We start from the raw sequence: 19444 nt of genomic DNA, 5'->3' as shown, positions 1-19444 counted from the left end.
AAACGGTGTTTCACAAACATACAATACTAACTTGTGGAATAATATTAATACAAGGCGTTTAAAAGGAATTTACGCTAAATTATGCAGACTTTCCGTCACTCTTAAACATTTTTACATAGGGTGAACAAAAAGGTGATCCAGTTTCATTGAACTGAAGCTAGCCCTTTATGGATTCCAGCGTTCAAGGAATGAAATACATAAAAGCCCGCCGTCTATGAAGGACAAGCGAGCCTCAATTTTTTAGCAGTTTAAGTTTCAAAAATAAGGGAAAGGTTTCAGCCATGGAAACATGGGAATTATCGGGCTATGAAGGAGGCCTAAATGGATCGTTTTCTTGTGAATTGAATTTTTCATTAAAGTGTATTTGACACAAAAGAAATTTTCTCGGTTTTTAGGAGTTTGATGCGTGTACAAACCGATTTTAAGAATAAAACTTGTCTAAATGTTTTGAATACCAGTTTTTTTAGGAGAAAAATACCCGCTTTTTACTTTAAGAAAAATGTCGCGGGACAGGGTCCTTAATCACCACATAATGACGTCACTCTACTTGACATTGTTCCCGGGAGTGTTGTGTTTTGGTTACAAAACGTTTCAAAATGTTGGCATTCAGCACCATTATTCGCTTATATCTGAGATGCTTTCGATCCTTTCGATAGATCAAGCGAACAAGGACAAGCAGAGGAGAAAAGTAAGTCGTCGTGAGTTGTATCAAACCATTGCAAACCATGTTGATTTTCGACGATTGTCAGCTGTGCACAGTGCCCAAGCGATTGTGCGACTAATTCTGTTAGCGTTTAGGCAAAAGCCTCCTTTTCAACTGTTAGCTTTTACGAGCGGAAAAACAACAACCAATCCTAACGATTAATTCATACCGAAAGCTGAATGCTCTTACTCTTAATGTTTGATTTACCAATTTTGCACGGGTGTTGAGATGGAAAATACTGACAGCAGACTGATCCCAACGGCGGAGATGACGAGCTTCGTAGAATAAACAACCAAGGCTAGAATAACTTAAATTTTTTTGACTGATATTTCGGTTTGCAATACAAACAACAAAAAATACCGAAATATCGGGCAAAAAATATTTTTTTTCAAACAAATATATTTCAGTTATTCTAGCCCCTGTTGTTTATTCTATCAAGCTCGTCACCTCCGCCGTTGGGATCAGTCTGCCCTCAGTATTTTGTATTTGAAATGATTTGCTGATCCAGGTCTACAAGTGACCCGGCACCACTCATCGGTTTGTCGCTGTGGAGTTGCAGATTTTACTGTATTTGTTGAGATAGAGGACGAGCGGAGACAAAACTAGGGGTAAACAAAGAGGGACGGCGTCTCATTATATGTGAACTTGCGAGAAGAGCTATTTAACAATTATTCCATGAGCGCGCGTTGGATATGAGATGGTAAATAGCCAACGAGGCGCGAAGCGCCGAGTTGGCTATAACCAATCTCATATCCAACAAGGGCGAATGGAATAATTGTTTTATTAAATTCTCCCCGTTTGGATATTGATGTTAAAGTTTAAAGAATTTTAATTTAGGTAAAAATTTCTTTGAAATTAAAACGACCGGATGTTGAGGCAACTTCTGACGACCAAAGCGCGCGAAACGTAATGATCGCATGACACGCGCAGCGCATTGCGAACGGAGTTGAATGAAAAATCGAAAGTGAAGTAGATCGGACACAGCCGGACATCTAAAATTCAAGGAACGTTCAAGTGTACGAGTAACAACCTTTCTGAGACAAGCATTCAAGAGCTTTTGAAGTTCCAGCTGATCGAGAAGCGTAATAGTTGTGCACATTTGAGCAAATGTTTTGTTGCGTGGTGCCGAGCGAAGGAAGGGATCAAGGACGGCTTTTTTTTTACGCTGAACTGAATTCCTCGCAGAGGTATTAAAACACTTAAGGCAAGCCGAGTCCAAGTGTACGAGGTACAACCTCACTGAGGCAAGCATTCAGTGCAAGTTTTTAAACTTCGAACTTATCGAGAAGCGTAAGATCTGTGCACATTTGTGCAAATGTTTTGCTGAGTGGTGCCGAGCGACGAAAACGAACATTATGGCCGCCGCTCGTACGGATTTCATGGATGAACTTTTGTAACTGGAGTCCTCGTAAATGCGTACAAACATAAAGGTAGGTATTAAGCTCTTCTTAAGAAATTTCTTCGATCGATTTTAACCTCTTACCCCCAGGATCCTGAAATTTTTGAAGGTAATCCCGTTGTTATTGTTGTTGTTGTTATGTGATCTAAATCGTAAAATCGTGCAATTTTTCTGATTTTAAAGGAAACTTGGGAGATACGTACCATTAAATAGTGTCATGCCTAACTTTGTGGCTTTTATTATTGTCATTGTCTGGTATTTCTTTTCTTTCTTTTTTTTTCTCCATTTTTCTGAAGAAACTTTCGCTTCCCGCCGAAAAAAGTGTTTAGCTTCGTTTTCCATATAAGGTCAAACTGCGGTATACGGCTGATAACCAAGATTCAGTGAACCAATCACAACGCTAGAAATGCAATATCCGAGGCTGAGAATTTAATAATAAATGTTAATTTTGTAAATACATGTTCTCAGAGATCTTTGGTTCTTGTCATTTGTTGGCAATAACGGGAATAATTTCCATCCAAGAATCAATATTAATTTGAAGTTGATTTATTGTCTCTTCTCGGCAACTGATCGGGATATGTTTTCTAAACTTCAACTCCTACATTAATTTCGGGAATTTGCTAACCACTAATGAATCTTAAAAGCTGCATCAGAATTTTAATCAAAATTGCAACAGACGAAACTGACTACAACTGCAATTAGATGTCGAAAGGTACTATCAAAATAATTGATCAACTGTCCGACGAAATTTATAATATCGTGTCTTATTTACACTAAAATCCACTGACGCGCTTGTCGCGCGTTGCAGCATCACGCCGAATTTAACAAAGACCACGGAATTACCTGTTCTGTTTTTCAAATGATTTTATCTGTTGGCCTTCCACTTGAGTTATATCTCACACTGACACGGATCCCTAAAAACCACGAGTGCTGTTTGAAGCTACAGCAAAAGCTTCAAGCCGAACTGAAACGCCGAAACTTTCAGTAGCAGACTAGTAGGCCTTGAATTGCTTTAACTACAATTACTTTGACGCTTTTGTCCCAAACTGCTGGTGCCGTATTATTGTAAGAAATTAATCAGTACTTATTAAGCGCTCCACCTCCAAAAGAACAACTGCATGCTCTGCGAAGTGGCTTTACTCGGCCACCATTTTTGTTTTGTTATCAAGTAAAGTGACGTCACATACGCTTAGCACGTGATGTTTTGGCTGCGCGCGGCAGCGACACTCTTGCATTATATCACTGTTTCGAACGGGAAATGACGGGGTTTAGAAAAGTTTTAAAATGCAAGATTTAAGTTTAAAATCAGCTTTTGTATATATAAAACTGCAAAATAGAGAAAAAAAATTTTGTCAACTTCACACGAAAATTTCAGTGAAGCAACTAAAAGAATTCAAGGCAAGCAAAATAAGCGGTGATAGATAAAGGTAAAATTATTCATTTCGGGACATTGGCCCTTTAAGGAAGGATTCAGTTGAAACTCGCTCTCAAAGACATTTGACATTATCACTAGGAAGATCTGTAATCTTTTACGTGTCTACCATGGAAGCATGAGCTCAATAGATGGCCAACTAAAACGCATTGTTTTGATGTAAATTGAACTTTCCATTTAACTCTGAAAAACGGGTCAATCAACTAAGTATACGTAGCTACTAACAAATATTAGCAAAGAAAAAGGTTTAATTATTCATTTCCGAAGACTGATCCGTTGAGGAAGGACCTGAGGATTATTCTTGGAGCACGAAAACCGCATTGTCCCACGAAAAGGTAAAAGATCTATTACGTTTGTACCGGTCAAGTTTTAACTTAACATTGCCGCGTGACTTAACGCTTTTGTAGATCGGAATAACCGATACTGAGAGTTTAAAATGTGGAAATTTTGCCACGTTCCGAAGTTATTTAATTTTCTTATTAGCAACGCAGCCACAGATAGAAACTACGGTGTGATGAAAATAATAAAATTTCGCCTTGTTACAACGATAACGTCTTAACCGAATTGCGAGAAAAACCGCATTTATCAAAGATAGTTTAATACCCTTTCTGTTCCAACTCACCTGTAAATGAATTCTCTATAATCAGTTTTTCATGAAATTATTCGTTACGGCATTGCTCACAGACTCTCAGTTTCTTAGCAGTATCATACTCAGGCAGTTTGATTCTCTTTGTTCACAAAGTCATGTGTTGGTAGTTTTATCCAATTCCGGCTTCCATTTCGTGCGCACCTAATTCGTATATCCCTTTGGTGCGAACCTTTACGCCAAAATCTTAATTCACTTGGGAAGAAACAGGATACAGTAGCGTTAAAATTCACTGACTTTATTCTTTGGTATGTGATACTCTTTTTTGCTTAGTTGTACTAACAATGAAGACTTTGATGATCCTACTCTTGGCCGTTCTCTTGGTTTCGGCTGTGACCGCCCGCTCTTTCCATGCAGGTAAAGATATTACGTTTGTTTTAAAACTTAACGTCGAGATTTCAAGAGGTTCCTTGCTTTTATGTTGCGATGTATGGATAATAAAATTTATAACAATGAAAGTGGAAAGCGTTTCGTTGAGAACCATTGTGCCTATTGTGCCTGGGTAACATTCACCGTCATGCAAATAAAGCTACTTGTTGTTGTTAGCGGGCGTCGTAGCCGTCAACATTGTCGTTTCAAGTTTTATTTTCATCGTTCTTGTACGTTTGTTTCTTACATAGACCGTAGAGAAGCAGAAGAACTGCCAAGCCAGCCGAGTACAGGAAATGACGTTGCCTACGAGAAGAGACTACATATTCGTGGTAAAGAGTATTGCGACGCCTGTACTTGTTATGGGGGTGTTCATTTGGTCTGCAAACACTGCTGTCGCTACTAAAGCTTACTAGGTGAGGGTTACAAAGTTCGACTCTTTTAAAAGCAATAAATACCGCTCAGTGAGGTTAGCCCGAAGGAATGATTATCTTCAAGCACTCGTGATATTCTTTACTTGTCCAAGTAGTACACGGTTTCTTTTCCCTCCTTTTCTTTCTTCCCTTCCCTCACACGCAGAAGTTACTGAAAAGCTAACATCTTCAGCCTAACATAAGACAAACATTACTGTGTTTCGAAAACAAGTAGTCAAAATTTCAACCTTGGAAAGAGGTCTTAAAGCTCTTACAGAACATTTCACACTTAATTCTCGGACACCCTCCAGCTCCCACCCCTCCTCCATGCAATCTTGGTTTTTCCTTTATGGATAAGTGAAGTTGGGAAGAGGGATACAAAATCGAGAAATTCCATTCACTCTAAACCTAAAAACTAATCTATATACTAGAAAAGGTATCTACGTTTCAGCATTGGCGAAATTTATTGACCTTCTGTCTCATCGGGATTAGTGAAATCTTAATGCCGTTAACATTTCAAAGCCTTAAACCACAGTGTTTTGAATACTTTAAACACGACTTCCTAATTAGGCCAAGAGTGGGGTATAATGAGACGAGTTTATGAAAATATTACCAATGCCTATTTTTGGGTTTGGTTTTGGAAAGTGCCAAACAGCTTCAGGCCGAGAATATGGCTATCTAGCTGACCATGTCCCTAAAGCCCAGATAACTTAACGCCCCGAAAGTTGCACAATGTTCCAATAAGGGATTCGTTCTTCATGGATTTCAAAGGCCAACATAATACGTTTTTCAGTCTTGATTATTTTCTGTAACACATTGGTAAATTTGTACAAAAATTCAGCACCAACTGAGAGGGCCGAGGATAGTTTAACTACTTCTTCTTTCAACTGTAGCAATCTCAACTACTCATTTTGAGTCATCTTCTCCACTTTTAATTTTTCAGAGAACCTTCAGAGCATCCAACATATTAACCGAGTTTGTGGTAGATTAGAAAATAAAAACTCAAAAACCTTGACTAAGTTGATTCATTTTACTCTCAGTTTGGTCAAACAGTCTCATTTACGTCCTTGGCTCTAGACCAAGCGCAATTGCGTATGATTAGACCTGGTTCTGGCGAAGCCTGGTTTTCCCTAATTATCAAAAGAAAGCCGTATTTTTACCCACCTCAAAGCTATTAGAATTCTGAGCTTTTTTCCTCTCCCCACTTAATCGAGGTAATTGGACAGTTATTCTTGCAAACTGAAATAAACAGAGGAAGATGTTGCAATACATGTTTTAATAAAACAATTTTAGCTTTCGTGTTTACTCGCCGAATCGGTTATCTTTCATCCCATATCTTTTAAGTGTGAGATAATAGAATAATTTTCAACTAAACATAACAACTTGAAAACAACAACAGGCAGGAAACAGAGCGGCTGGCTCTTTGCAAGCGCGACTCGGGACCACCGAAAACAACTCCACTAAGCGGCTGAAGTGGGTCTTTTATTCGGGACCTTCGGGTAAAGAGTCCAACGCCCTAATCAATCGGAAACTAGGTCTATTGTCTCTTAGAAAAGGCAAAATTTGTAAAAACATCTTGACTTTCTTAATGGCTTCAGAGACGAAATGACGGGGCAATTTATCTAGGGTAAAATTTGTTATTAGTAGGAGACCGTACGAGCTCAACATGCAATTGTTGAATGTGTCTTATTAGATAATTTAAGAATAATGACAAAAATTACCAAGTTTCCCGCTTGAGGTGTGAACTTCTGAATAATAAAAAAGCTTAGTTCTCTTTTTATTCTCTTCCACAACTGAATAACGGTTAACATAATAAAGCCAAAAGTACGGATAAATGCAACCAGGATAAACAAACGGTGTTTCACAAACATACAATACTAACTTGTGGAATAATATTAATACAAGGCGTTTAAAAGGGATTTACGCTAAATTATGCAGACTTTCCGTCACTCTTAAACATTTTTAAATAGGGTGAACAAAAAGGTGATCCAGTTTCATTGAACTGAAGCTAGCCCTTAATGGATTCCAGCATTCAAGGAATTAAATACATAAAAACCCGCCGTTTATGAAGGACAAGCGAGCTTCATTTTTTTTAGCAGTTTAAGAGCGGATGTCTGTAAATTTCAACCAGAGGTGTGCAATAGCCAAAAATTCAAAATTCTCAAAAAAATTCACAACATAGCCCACGGTAAACTATTGCAAGAAATACATGTTTTACTTCGATCCGATAATTATTTTTGATGTGAGGTTATGATCTTGAATTCACCGCTCCTGAACCGGGTTTTCGGTGTCTGACACCACCTGTTGCGAAGACCTTGTTTTAAAAATCAAACCAGTTTTGTTCCAAACGAAAAACATCCAGTCTGATAAAGTACATAATTATGGACATCATGAATGGCATGTTGCTCATCTGAAGTGAAAATTAAATATTTAGGAGATTTTTCAATATTTACAATTTTTGAAGTGATTTCTCGTGATGCCAAATTGACAAATTTGCGAGGCTAAAATCATCAACTGGTACATGGCGTTGAGGATAAAGATTTACACCACGTGAAAGAGCATCATTTCTTCTTATAAAATCCGCTTTCAAAACTATGGGCAACACAGAATGAAATTTTTGAGGCCGCGAATTACAAGTAGTACTTTGGTGAAATTTGAGCTTTTCTGTCACGGCATTCCGTTGCTGAAACTCAGATAAACACAACATAAAAACGTTTCAAACAACAATGGTTTATTAATTCTTGCTACAGGGCACTGTCTGTGCATGAACTATGCTTTTAAGACTATTTTCCTTGGTTTTCTATCTTTTAGGGGCAGTGTCAAAAGATTTTAGCGGAGTTCAAAAGCCGTACACGGGTCAGTTTACGTTGTCAACCGGTCGCAACACTAGTAAATATGGAATAAAATGAAACCAGGACTTCTTTCATTCAATCTTATTTTGAAAAAAAAGGAGCAAATAGCTAAGAGTGCTATATAATTCATACCTTTGAGCGGCCACACTGGATGTTTAAGAAATATGGGACATCTATAGGAAACATCGTAACACTTTAGGCCGTTTTATACATTTGGTCACAAAGATTATGTTACATACATTTCACCGGTAGACCGCTGACCTTGCACTTACGTACGCCCTTGTCCACGGGATAGAAAGCGATGTTTCGTCCAGCTAGACCCCATAGACAATTAATTATATAATCAGTTCAAACTGAGATTACGGTTTTGGGTTATAACAATTTTATCTGGTTGCGTCTACACTCGCGCAGTTGTTTTGATTTTTGAAAGTTTTTCAAATTTCAGTCTAACGTAGCCTGCGACTCATCGCTCCCGTCCCCGAGGGGCGTTTCGTGGGGCTACCATGAATGCTACTCAAGGAGAGTTAAAAGCAATGTGACTGTCTAGTTCATCTGGATAAGACCCAATTTTCAATTTATTGTTTACAAACATTGTCTGTTGTATGATCAGATAGTTTTCATACGATAAAAGATAGTTCATCCATCAGTTATGGAATTTGAGCAGACAAAGTATGGTTTCTTTGGCCTTAATGGGTCAATGTAAGAACACGATCCAACAAGATCATGTTGCTTGAATATATGGTGCTATGGTCTGAATTTTTAGAGTACTTGGGAAAGCCGACAGGCACTAATATCGAGGTCATCTTGTGGATAAGTCTAGATTGCACAAATGTGATGCTTCGATCTCCCTTCGTTTGCTTGAAATGATTAGCTGCCCAACTTGGTGGGACCGGCGCAGAATCGGTTTTGGCAGCGCCGTCTGATGCCATAAGCATCTCGATGTCTTGAGCAAATAAACCTGATTAGATGGCTGTCATCGATTTCGAAGATATCAAGGGAAATTTTGCCCTGAAGTTTAGTCAGTTAGTTATGTCACTTTGTAGAACTGGCTTTACAGCCAAAGGAGCGTAGCTGTGCCGTCCAGGCTGTGAAACCCTGGCCCTCTTTCTGACAAAAATTGCTCCCCCTACGTCTCTCCCTTATTCCTGCTGATAATGTACTGTGGTCGACTGTAGCAGGTTTGAGTCGTACTGCAGGAGTTGGGGAAAATAGGGACGACAGTGGTGACGCAACCCCGTTTCCCTCCTCGCTCTTACCCTGCCGCCTCCCCACTAAGCTCTCCATTCTTTACGTCGGGAAACTGTAACAGTGACAAAGCACAGGGCCAAATAACTTTAAAAAAATCACTAAAAATCATAAATGTGTGTGGATGTAATAACCAGTAATTCAGAATCAAATTGCAAGCGTTATCAGGCCCGTAGCAAGGCTAAAACAACTGAGGGGGCTCAGCAAAATGGTTAAACAAAACTACCCCCCGTCACCCCCCAAAAATCAGACTGATTAGGGAGTTTAAGATGCAACGAGAACATAAAAAAAACAGAAAAAAAAATGTAGATTTACTAAGTTAAACAATAACTTTGCACCTGCATCACACTTTTTGGTACATCTTTTGTGCCGTTTCTTTTACGTGGACTACCATGTGAAGTTTCCTAATTTCACGTTTGAACGAGGACGTAAACAAACGACGACAAATGTTTCTTTCTCTTTTAAAATTTGGCTTTAACCAGCCAATAAGAATCCGACTGTGGGAGAATTTTATCTCTGGCTCTTGAGAGGACATATTTGTGTGTCTTTCGACAACGCGCGAACAGTAAATTGTTATACACTAAGGAGGTCTAAGGACATGTGCATTGCTATAAATGAGCGGATGCCTTAGAAAACAAGTAGTTTATTTCAACAGCTTTTAGGGCTTAAGATTGGTTGATTTCGATCCATTTTGGTTCTTATTTCCGATTCACAAGGTAGGAGTACCTTTGTTGTTGTTGTTGTTGTTGTTGTTGTTGTTGTAGTATATAAAAACAAACTGTTAGCGGAGGAAACTTAAAGGTAGTAAACACATTTTTTAAAGGGCTGTGAAAAGGCATTTGCAGCGTCAGAGTTTAAGACTGATTGCTGCACATTAATTTGGTTTAATTATTATTTTTTTTTTTTTGGCAAACTGTTTTGTAACTTTCAAAAATTCAAAAATTCTGGAGGGGCTCAAGCCCCCCCTGCCCCTCCCCCTGCTACGGGCCTGGTTATTAAAGGTAATTCTTATTTAAGGTCAGGAGTTTTGCGTTACAGTAATTCGATACCAGTTCTGCCTTCGAGAAGCTCCGCCTCAGTTTTCAGTGTTCAGTCAGCAAACCCCGTGGCCCTTAGATAGTTTCGAATGTCTGTGCCACAATCTCTGATTGGAATACATTGGGTATTCGCTGGATTTTCAACACTTTGTCCACATTGTCCTTCAACAATCGAAGCATACTCACACGATACCATTTCGGCTCAATTTGTTTGAACGCCGTGAAACTAGAATCGAGCATTTTAATTAAAAGTTGGATTGCAGAGCAAAATAAACAAACTGAAGCTATCTGAATACCAACGTGGGCTAACTGCACGTTTAGAAAGTTCAGTGACAGAAAATACAGCTCACAAGTAAATCGCAGTTACAGTTTGTATCGAAGGGGCAGTGAAAAATTACCCTTGGCATGCGCCCAGGGGGTACCATTCGAGCAGAGGCTCTTTGATCTTCCTAGATAATAGTCGAAGGGCCTCTGCTCGCAGGGTACCCGGGGGTGAACCTTTATATAAAAATTGACGGGGCCGATTGTAGCTTTCGGGGGTTAAAATTCGTGGTTTGGTACTTGTCAAAGGTATGGCGGTACCTTTTAGCACGTTTCAGGGTATTGAGCGAAAACATATAAGAGAAAGTTATTATAAATATCAGTCAACTGTCACTTAGCGTATTCATTTTAGAATTGGTACCACTAAGTGGGAAAATTATACAGACCACGGCTACAAAACAAATTCTGGTACCTTTTAGTGGTGCTTTTCAAAATTTATGACGATCAACTCGTCAATTTGATATAGGAGTCCCCCTCCCCCTGGGGGCAAGTGGTCTGCGCAAACTGTAACGCAATCTCTGCCGTTAAACGTATTTTTAAATCGCGGCAAAATGCATATATCGTTCCTGATTGATGTGATGATTTCTACAATGTACAGAAAGCTCGCTAAAAAGGTATGAATTACGTAGCACTTGTACATATTGTTTCATTTGTTCTAAAGTAAGATTCAATGCAAAACATTCTGGTCCGAATTCAAAACGTTGACTACGTAAACTGACCTTTCTGACCTTTATACGCTTTTGAACTCGGGGTCTGATAAAACTGCTACAATCTTTTGTGCCTGCCCGAAATGATTAAAAATCATGGAAAGTAATATTATGAACGTGGGCCAAGACCTCTAGCAAGTACCAACAAACAATTGTTGTTTGAAACGTTTTCATGTTGTGTTTATCTGAGTTTTAGCATCGGAATGCCGTGACAGAAAAGCTCAAATTTCACCAAAGTACTACTTGTAATTCGCGGCCTCAAAAATTTCCTTCTGTGTTGCCCATAGTTTTGAAAGCGGATTTTATAAGAAGAAATGATGCTCTTTCACGTGGTGTAAATCTTTATCCTCAACGCCATGTACCAGTTGATGATTTTAGCCTCGCAAATTTGTCAATTTGGCATCACGAGAAATCGCTTCAAAAATTGTAAATATTGAAAAATCCCCTAAATATTTAATTTTCACTTCAGATGAGTAACATACCATTCATGATGTCCATAATTATGTACTTTATCAGACTGGATGTTTTTCGTTTGGAACAAAACTGGTTTGATTTTTAAAACAAGGTCTTCGCAACATGTGGTGTCAGACACCGAAAACCCCGCTCAGGAGCGGTGAATTCAAGATCATAACCTCACATCAAAAATAATTATCGGATCGAAGTAAAACATGTATTTCTTGCAATAGTTTACCGTGGGCTATGTTGTGAATTTTTTTGAGAATTTTGAATTTTTGGCTATTGCACACCTCTGGTTGATATTTACAGGCATCCGCTCTTAAGTTTCAAAAATAAGGGAAAGGTTTCAGCCATGGAAACATGGGAATTATCGGGCTATGAAGGAGGCCTAAATGGATCGTTTTCTTGTGAATTGAATTTTTCATTAAAGTGTATTTGACACAAAAGAAATTTTCTCGGTTTTAAGGAGTTTGATGCGTGTACAAACCGATTTTACGAATAAAACTTGTCTAAATGTTTTGAATACCGGTCTCTTAGGAGAAAAATACCCGCTTTTTCCTTTAAAAAAATGTCGCGGGACAGGGTCTTAAATCACCACATAATGACGTCACTCTACTTGACATTGTTCCCGGGAGTGTTGTGTTTTGGTTACAAAAACGTAACGTTTCAAAATGTTGGCATTCAGCAGCATTATTCGCTTATATCTGAGATGTTTTTGAATCTTTCGATAGATCAAGCGAACAAGGACAAGCAGAGGAGAAAAGTAAGTCGTCGTGGGTTGTATCAAACCATAAATGACTAGACATACCGTTGCGAACCATGTTGATTTTCGACGTTCGTCAGCTGTGCACAGTGCCCAAGCGATTGTGCGACTGATTCTTCTAGCGTTAGGCAAAAGCCTCCTTTTCAACTGTTAGCTTTTACGAGCGGAAAAACAACAACCAATGCTAACGATTAATTCATACAGAAAGCTGAATGCTCTTACTGTTAATGTTTAAATACCAATTTCGCACGGGTGTTGAGATGGAAAATACTGACAGCAGACTGATCCCAACGGCGATGATGACGAGCTTCGTAGAATAAACAACAAAGCCTAGAATAACTGAAATATAATAAAATAAAATAACTTTTTTGCCCGATATTTCGGTTTGCAATACAAACAACAAAAAATACCGAAATATCGGGCAAAAAAATTTTTTTTTTTTCAAACAAATATATTTCAGTTATTCTAGCCTTTGTTTTTTCTATCAAGCTCGTCACCTCCGCCGTTGAGATCAGTCTGCCGTCAGTATTTTGTAATGATTTGCTGATCCAGGTCTACAAGTGACCCGGCACCACTCATTAGTTTGTCGCTGTGGAATTGCAGATTTTACTGTGTTTGTTGACATAGGGGACGAGCAGAGACATAACTCGGGGTAAACAAAGAGGGACGCGGCGTCCCATTATATGTGAACTTGTGAGAAAAGCTATTAAATGTTAATTTTGTAAATACATGTTCTCCCAGATTATTGGTTCTTGTTATTTGTTGGTAATAACGGGAATAATTTCCATCCATGAATCAATATTAATTTGAAATTGATTTATTGTCTCTTCTCCGCAACTGATCAGGATATGTCTTCTAAACTTCAACTCCTACATTAATTTCGGGAATTTGCTAACCACTAATGAATCTTAAAAGCTGCATCAGAATTTAAACAAAATAGCAACAGACGAAACTGACTACAACTGCAGTCAGATGTCGAAAGGTACTGTCAAAATACTGTAATTAATCAACTGTCCGACGAAATTTATAATATCGTGTCTTATTTACACTAAAAACCAATGACGCACTTGTCGCACGTTGCAGCATCACGCCGAATTTAACAAATACAACGGAATTACATGTCCTGTTTTTCCAATGATTTTATCTGTTGGCCTTCCACTTGAGTTATATCTCACACTTAGACGGATCCCTAAAAACCACGAGTGCTGTTTGAAGCAGACTAGTAGCCCTTCAATCGCTTTAACTACAATTACTTTGACGCTTTTGTCCCAGACTGCTGGTGCCGTATTATTGTAAGAAATTAACCAGTACTTATTAGGCGCTCCACCTCCAAAAGAACGACTGCATGTTCTGCGAAGTGGCTTTACTCGGCCACCATTTTTGTTTTGTTATCAAGTAAAGTGAAGTCACAAATCTTTAACACGTCATGTTTTGGCCGCGCGCGGCATCGACACTTTTGGAGTCAATATGTTTCGAACGGGATATGACGGGGTTTAGAAAATTTAATGTAAGATTTAAGTTTAGAATCGGTTTTTGTATATATAAAACTGCAAAATAGAGAAAAACGCACGAAAATTTCATTGAAGCAACAAAGAGAATTCAAGGCAAGCAAAATAAGCGGTGATAGATAAAGGCAAAGTTATTCATTGACCCTTTAAGGAAGGATTCAGTTGAAACTCGCTCTCAAAGACATTTGACATTATCACTGGGAAGATCTGTAATCTATAACGTGTCTACCATGGAAGCATGAGCTCAATAGATGGCCAACTAAAGCGCATTGTTTTGATGTAAATTGAACTTTCCATTAAACTCTGAAAAACAGGTCAATCAACTAAGAAGACACTAACTAATATTAGGAAAGAAAAAGGTTCAATTATTCATTTCCGAAAACTGATCCGTTGAGGAGGGACCTGAAGATTATTCTTGGAGCACAAAAACCGAGTTGTCCCACGAAAAGGTAAAAGATCTATTACGTTTGTACCGGTCAAGTTTTAACTTAACATAACCGCGTGACTCTACGTGTTTGTAGATCGGAATAACCGACACTGAGAGTTTAAAATGTGGAAATTTTGCAACGTTCCGAAATTATTTAATTTTCGTATTAGCAACGCAGCCACAGATAGAAACTACGGTGTAATAAAAATAATAAAATTTCTCCCTGTTAGAACGATAACGTCTTAACCGAATTGCCAGAAAAACCGCATTTATCAAAGATAGTTTAATACCCTTTTTGTTCTAACTCACCTGTAAATGAATTCTCTATCGTTTTTCGTGAAATTATCGTTACGGCATTGCTCACATACTCTCAGTTTCTTAGCAGTATCATACTCAGGCAGTTTGATTCTCTTTGTTCATAAAGTCATGTGTTGGTAGTTTTATCCAATTCCGGCTTCCATTTCGTGTGCACCTAATTCGTATATCCCTTTGGTGCGAACCTGTACGCCCATATCTTAATTCACTTGGGAAAAAACAGGAAACAGTAGCGTTAAAATTCACTGACTTTATTCTTTGGTATGTTATACTCTTTTTTGCTTAGTTGTACTGACAATGAACCTACTCTTGGCCGTTCTGTTGGTTTCGGCTGTGAGCGCCCGCTCTTTCCATGAAGGTAAAGATATTACGTTTGTTCCAAAACTAAACGTTGAGATTTCAAGAGGTTCCTCGCTTTTATGTTGCAATGTATGGATAATAAAATTTACAACAATGAAAGTGGAAAGCGTGTGGATGAGAAACATTGTGGCTATTGTGCCTGGGTAACATTTACCGTCATGCAAATTAAGCTACTTGTTGTTGTTAGCGGGCGTCGTAGCCGTCAACATTGTCGTTTCAAGTTTTGTTTTCATCGTTCTTGTACGTTTGTTTCTTACATAGACCGCAGAGAAGCAGAAGAACTGCCGAGCCAACCAAGCCCAGGAAATGACGTTGCCTACGAGAAGAGACTACATATTCCTGGTAAACATCCCTGCGACGCCTGCAATTGTTATATGGTTGATACTTTGATCTGCAACCAGTGCTGCCGCTTCTAAAGCTTACTAGGTGAGAGTTACAAAGTCCGAATCTTTTAAAAGCAATAAATACCAATCAGTGCGGTTAGCACGCGGGAATGATTATCTTCAAGCACTCGTGATATTCTTTACTTGTCCAAGTAGTACACGGTTTCTTTTCCTTCCTTTTCTTTCTTCCCTTCCCTCACACGCAGAAGTTAAAAGCTAACAGCTTCAGCCGAACATAAGACAAACATTACTGTGTTTCGAAAACAAGTGGTCACAATTTCAACCTTAGAAGTAGGTCTTAAAGCTCTTACAGAACATTTCACACTTAATTCTCGGACACCCTCCAGCTTCAACCCCTCCTCCATACAATCTTGGTTTTTCCTTTATGAATAGGTGAAGTTGAGAAGAGGGATACAAAATCGAGAAATTCCATTCACTCTAAACCTAAAAATTAAACTGTATACCAGAAAAGGTATCTACGTTTCAGCATTGGCGAAATTTATTGACCTTCTGTCTCATCGGGATTAGTGAAATCTTAATGCCGTTAACATTTCAAAGCCTTCAACCACAGTGTTTTGAATATTTTAAACACGGCCTCCCAATTTGGCCAAGAGTCTGTTATAATAAGACGAGTATGTGACAATATCACCAATGCCTATTTTTGGGTTTAGTTTTGAAAAGTGCCAAACAACTTCAGGCCGAGAATATGGCTATCTAGCTGACCATGTCCCTAAAGTCCAGATAACTTAACGCCCCGAAAGGTGCACAATGTTCCAATAAGGGATTCGTTCTTCATGGATTTCAAAGGCCAACATGATACGTTTTTTCAGTCTTGATCATTTTCTGTAACACACAGGCAAATTTGTACGAAAATTCAGCACTAACTAAGGGAGCCGAGGATAGTTTAACTACTTCTTCTTTCAACTGTAGCAATCTCAACCACTCATTTTGAGTCATCTTCTCCACTTTTTATCTTTCAGAGAACCTTAAGAGGACTCCAACTTATTAACTGAGTTTGTGGTAGATTAGATTATAAAACCTCAAAAACCTTGACTAAGTTGATTCATTTTACACTCGATTTGGTCAAACAGTCTCATTTACGTCCTTGGTTCTAGACCAAGCGCAATTGCGTATGATTAGTCCTGGTTCTGGCGAAGTCTGGTTTTCCCTAATTATCACAAGAAAGCCGTATTTTTACCCCACTCCAAGGTATTAGAATTCTTAGCTTTTTTCCTCTCCCCATTTAATCGAGGTAATTGAACAGTTATTCTTGCAGCTGAAATAAACAGAGGAAGATGTTGCAATACATGTTTTAATAAAACAATTTTAGCTTTCACGTTTAGTCGCCGAATTGGTCATCTTTCATCTGATATCATAAAGTGTGAAATAATAGAATTATTTTCCACTAAACATAACAGCTTCAAAACAACAAAGGGCAGGAAACAGAGCGGCTGGCTCTTTACAAGCGCGACTCGGGACAACCGAAAACAACTCCACTAAGCGGCTGGAGCGAGACTTTTAAACTGGACCTTCCGGTAAAGAGTTTAAAGCCCTAACCATTCCGAAACGAGGTCTATTGTCTCTTAGAAAAGGCAAAATTTGTAAAAACATCTTGACTTTCTTAATGGCATCCAGTTTCAATTCTATTTCTGTTCCAACTCACCTGTAAATAAATTCTCTATTGTTTTGTTTTTTTGCTTTTTTGTTTGTTTGATTTTTTGTTTTTTGTTTTTTTTTTCATTAAATTATCGTTACGGTATTGCTCACATACTCTCAGTTTCTTAGCAGTATCATACTCAGGCAGTTTGATTCTCTTTATTCATAAAGTCATGTGTTGGTAGTTTTATCAAATTCCGGCTTCCATTTCGTGTACACCTAATTCGTATATCCCTTTGGTGCGAGCCTGTACCTACATCATGCCGCCCATATCTTAATTCACTTGGGAAAAAACAGGAAACAGTAGCGTTAAAATTCACTGACTTTATCCTTTGCCATCTAATACCCTTTTTTTTTTAGTTGTACTGACAACGAAGACTTTGACGATCCTACTCTTGGCCGTTCTCTTGGTTTCGGCTGTGAGCGCCCGCTCTTTCCATGCAGGTAAAGATATCACGTTTGTTCCAATACTTAACGTCGAGATTTCAAGAGGTTCCTCGCTTTTATGTTGCGATTTATGGATAATAAAATTTACAACAATGAAAGTGGAAAGCGTTTGGTTGAGAAACATTGTGCCTATTTTGCCTGGGTAACATTTACCCTCATGCAAATAAAGCGACTAGTTGTTGTTAGCGGGCGTCGTAGCCGTCAACCGCCCCGATTGTCGTTTCAAGTTTTGTTTTCATCGTTCTTGTACGTTTGTTTCTTACATAGACCGCAGAGAAGCAGAAGAACTGCCGAGCCAACCAAGCCCAGGAAATGACGTTGCCTACGAGAAGAGACTACATATTCCTGGTAAACATCCCTGCGACGCCTGCAATTGTTATATGGTTGATACTTTGATCTGCAACCAGTGCTGCCGCTTCTAAAGCTTACTAGGTGAGAGTTACAAAGTCCGAATCTTTTAAAAGCAATAAATACCAATCAGTGCGGTTAGCACGCGGGAATGATTATCTTCAAGCACTCGTGATATTCTTTACTTGTCCAAGTAGTACACGGTTTCTTTTCCTTCCTTTTCTTTCTTCCCTTCCCTCACACGCAGAAGTTAAAAGCTAACAGCTTCAGCCGAACATAAGACAAACATTACTGTGTTTCGAAAACAAGTGGTCACAATTTCAACCTTAGAAGTAGGTCTTAAAGCTCTTACAGAACATTTCACACTTAATTCTCGGACACCCTCCAGCTTCAACCCCTCCTCCATACAATCTTGGTTTTTCCTTTATGAATAGGTGAAGTTGAGAAGAGGGATACAAAATCGAGAAATTCCATTCACTCTAAACCTAAAAATTAAACTGTATACCAGAAAAGGTATCTACGTTTCAGCATTGGCGAAATTTATTGACCTTCTGTCTCATCGGGATTAGTGAAATCTTAATGCCGTTAACATTTCAAAGCCTTCAACCACAGTGTTTTGAATATTTTAAACACGGCCTCCCAATTTGGCCAAGAGTCTGTTATAATAAGACGAGTATGTGACAATATCACCAATGCCTATTTTTGGGTTTAGTTTTGAAAAGTGCCAAACAACTTCAGGCCGAGAATATGGCTATCTAGCTGACCATGTCCCTAAAGTCCAGATAACTTAACGCCCCGAAAGGTGCACAATGTTCCAATAAGGGATTCGTTCTTCATGGATTTCAAAGGCCAACATGATACGTTTTTTCAGTCTTGATCATTTTCTGTAACACACAGGCAAATTTGTACGAAAATTCAGCACTAACTAAGGGAGCCGAGGATAGTTTAACTACTTCTTCTTTCAACTGTAGCAATCTCAACCACTCATTTTGAGTCATCTTCTCCACTTTTTATCTTTCAGAGAACCTTAAGAGGACTCCAACTTATTAACTGAGTTTGTGGTAGATTAGATTATAAAACCTCAAAAACCTTGACTAAGTTGATTCATTTTACACTCGATTTGGTCAAACAGTCTCATTTACGTCCTTGGCTCTAGACCAAGCGCAATTGCGTATGATTAGTCCTGGTTCTGGCGAAGTCTGGTTTTCCCTAATTATCACAAGAAAGCCGTATTTTTACCCCACTCCAAGGTATTAGAATTCTTAGCTTTTTTCCTCTCCCCATTTAATCGAGGTAATTGAACAGTTATTCTTGCAGCTGAAATAAACAGAGGAAGATGTTGCAATACATGTTTTAATAAAACAATTTTAGCTTTCACGTTTAGTCGCCGAATTGGTCATCTTTCATCTGATATCATAAAGTGTGAAATAATAGAATTATTTTCCACTAAACATAACAGCTTCAAAACAACAAAGGGCAGGAAACAGAGCGGCTGGCTCTTTACAAGCGCGACTCGGGACAACCGAAAACAACTCCACTAAGCGGCTGGAGCGAGACTTTTAAACTGGACCTTCCGGTAAAGAGTTTAAAGCCCTAACCATTCCGAAACGAGGTCTATTGTCTCTTAGAAAAGGCAAAATTTGTAAAAACATCTTGA

The 19444-nt window shown here is 38.6% G+C and overlaps 2 long non-coding RNA genes across 5 annotated transcripts; both read left to right on the top strand.

The window, feature by feature from the left end:
* Positions 1-578: 578 nt before the first annotated feature.
* On the top strand, positions 579-19444 carry LOC146482192 (uncharacterized). 4 transcript variants are annotated; one of them, XR_014864181.1, is made up of 5 exons: positions 579-688; positions 3802-3869; positions 17353-17436; positions 17707-17871; positions 18809-19444. It is a non-coding gene; the product is annotated as an uncharacterized LOC146482192 (long non-coding RNA). The 4 variants fall into 4 exon arrangements; XR_014864184.1 differs by lacking the exons at positions 17353-17436; positions 17707-17871; positions 18809-19444 and adding exons at positions 4454-4537; positions 4801-4965; positions 5906-5977; XR_014864183.1 differs by lacking the exons at positions 3802-3869; positions 17353-17436; positions 17707-17871; positions 18809-19444 and adding exons at positions 4454-4537; positions 4801-4965; positions 5906-5977.
* Positions 14472-16952, top strand: LOC146482193 (uncharacterized). The gene is made up of 3 exons (XR_014864189.1): positions 14472-14951; positions 15215-15379; positions 16317-16952. It is a non-coding gene; the product is annotated as an uncharacterized LOC146482193 (long non-coding RNA).

Source organism: Pavona decussata, unplaced genomic scaffold (genome assembly GCF_977016875.1).
Source record: "Pavona decussata unplaced genomic scaffold, jaPavDecu1.1 SCAFFOLD_47, whole genome shotgun sequence".
NCBI classification, from domain to species: Eukaryota; Metazoa; Cnidaria; class Anthozoa; order Scleractinia; family Agariciidae; genus Pavona; species Pavona decussata.
This window is presented reverse-complemented; position numbering and strand designations above follow the sequence as displayed.